Genomic DNA, 2867 nt, shown 5'->3' on the forward strand with positions numbered 1-2867 from the left:
GCTGCACCATTATTTGCATGATTAGCTTTTTTTTTAATATCAAAAGTTTAATTATAAAAAATTAAACCTTCACAATATTTCTTTAAAATTCTCAGTTCATACTTGAATCATGCTTCTACCACGGCTTCCTGGATAAACGAGTGGGTTTTGAAAATGAGTGGGTTTTTTTCTTTTAAAAATACAACAAGTTACAGTTGAACGACACATTTGACTTTAGAAGTTAAAGTGCAACGTTAAGGCTTCAGTTTGATATACACAATTTTCACGATGAGCAGGACCGCACTAATCTTTGCAATTTTTGTCTCCTGTATACTTTTATCGGATGCGTTGAAAGATGAGGGAAAAAAAAGTGATGCCGGAATGAATTCGCAACAAAGAGGTTCCTAGTATCTCTTTTAGTTTAGAAATTTTGTAAAACATAAAGTTGCGGTTTTACAATTTTAAAAACTATGTTTTTGTAGTTTAAAATTTATGTTTATCAAAAAATGTATGACTACCAATTTTAGATATTTACAATTTATCTGTTAGTAAAATTTCTTAGATTATAACGGTCATTGAGTCAATTGAAAATTTTAAACCATAAAATCTTTTGTAAGATTTTAATTGATTTAAAAAATTGATGAACAAAAAAGCAAAAGTTTTACTTTTAATGACACTTTCTAAATAAAAAAAGACTTTAAAAGTTCAAGCTTCTTGTTCGTTTAGTTTTAGGGTTCAGTTTCAAACAACCAAGTGTTAAGTATCACCTGGTATTAAGTATATTTCTATTTAGAAACAGAGTATTAATAAAAATTACTTTACTTCTAAAAAACATTTGCTTGTTAACAACAAATTTATTTTTACTGTTTTTATTTTAAAGTTATCATTTAGTTTATTGCTTATATGCAACTAAAAGTAGCTAAATATATTTATTATTAACAAAATAAACTACATTTGAAAATTGTTTACAATGCACACTGTTTATACTGATTCTCAAAGAAAATTACTAAATTAAAATAAATAAAACATAACAGTTAAACGTCTTGTCGTTACAATAAGTTGTTAAGTGCTTTAAAGATACAATATTGCTTACACAATTTAGATATTTATTTTAAAATACTATACATGGAAATATATTAAAATATACATTGATATAGATGTATATAATATATGTATATACATTGAATTAGTTAGTTTATTTGTTGTGTTTATTATGAACGTTTAATTTTGAAATAAATTAGTAGTAATGATAAGAATAGTAAAATAACTGAAGATAAGTAAGGTTGAACGCACATTTTATTTTTTAAATTTTGCCATTGCGTTAAACTTATACAAAATTCCTTCTCAGTAGGCTAAGCGTATAAAGCATAAGTTTGTATTTACATATTTAAATTTTGTTCTGTACGTACACACACATGTAATTAGGGAGCTGTCAAATTTGCACGAGTGCACAAAGTTGCAGGAGGGGACAAAATTGCACGAAGATACTTTTGCACGAAGACACTTGTGCACGGAGATATTTTTGCACGGGTTGAATTTTTATTTTTATTTTTTTAATTAATTAATTTATTTTTTTTCTTATTTTTCATATATGTTTTTTTTAAATGTTTTTTTACTCTCGTGCAAAACTGACCCTCCGTGCAAAATTAACCCTTTGTGCAAATTTGTCTTCGTGCAACTTTGACCCGTTTCCTGTAATTTAGTTAGTTAATTTTGTCTTTCTAAAAACATTTTGTCTTTCCTTAAAATGGACAATAAATCAAAAATGCTTTAAACTAATTATAACCTTTTTAGCAACAAGGAATTTACTACTTTGCTCGCTGGCAAAAAAGAAAAATTGCAAAACAAATGCCATAAAGGCAGCGAAATATGAAATAATGTGTTTGGAAGCTGGAATGAAGGCGGCAGCGTGTAAAAGTTTGAGTGATAATATTCTATATTCGGGAGCTAAATAAAAGTTTCCTTAAAACGTTTTGCAAAAAATTAACCTTTAAGTTCTTACGTAAAGTTCTTATATAAGGATTTTTTGTCTAATATTTGTTTTTGTACTTGTTGTACGATAATTACTCCTTTTACTTTGTACCTAGCTTGTACAAAGTTAAGCTTTTGTTTTAAAACTTTCATTTTAAAACAATGCCAATTTCATTTTAATATAGCTAGTGTGTTTTTGTTAACCAATGTCTTTACTTATAATATATATTATTCAGATTTTATAATAAAGTTTAAAACCAGCTGTGTCTGTTGATTTGTAAATTATAGCTAAGACTGTTAATTTTTTTTTTAATTTTTAAACTCATAACTCTTTTTTAAACAGGACCTGTTTTATAAAGTATTTCAATATCAACTTTAAGTGACCTTAATTTAAAAAAAGAAACTTATCCAATAATTTGTTAAAACGTTTATAAAAAAAACATGCTTGCAGTAGTAGACTAAGTTTTAGTTTTAAACAAAATTAAAATTTCAATACTTAATTTTAAATTCCATCAAAACTTTTGGTAATATCAAAAATGCATAATTTACTTTTGATTAAATGTTATATATTTCTAAAAATAAAATATCTTTATCATAGACAATTAATATTGAAATTTGTTTAAATTTTCTTCTTATACCAACTTTAATAATTTTTAATATTACAATTCAACAAATATTAAGACATCAAGCTTGGTCACAGATATTTTAGATAGCTGTTAACGGCAAGTTGTATATAAATATGTCTAAAATTTGAAAAATAACTAAACTATATCAATAATAAATATAAAGTAACATATAAAGCTTTGTAAATTTAAAAAAAAATGCTGCTTTACTTTTTTCACACGTATGTGAGTCAGTGAAGGTGTGTTTAAAAATTTTGTATCAGAATTAGCTCTTAAACTTACTGTAGCTCTTCA

At 25.4% G+C, this 2867-nt stretch overlaps 1 long non-coding RNA gene across 1 annotated transcript; it reads left to right on the plus strand.

The window, feature by feature from the left end:
• Positions 1-221: 221 nt before the first annotated feature.
• Positions 222-2206, plus strand: LOC145848481 (uncharacterized). The gene is made up of 2 exons (XR_014371987.1): positions 222-379; positions 1774-2206. It is a non-coding gene; the product is annotated as an uncharacterized LOC145848481 (long non-coding RNA).
• Positions 2207-2867: the final 661 nt, after the last annotated feature.

This window comes from Thalia democratica, chromosome 1 (assembly GCF_965202585.1).
Source record: "Thalia democratica chromosome 1, ktThaDemo2.hap1.1, whole genome shotgun sequence".
Lineage (NCBI taxonomy): Eukaryota > Metazoa > Chordata > Thaliacea > Salpida > Salpidae > Thalia > Thalia democratica.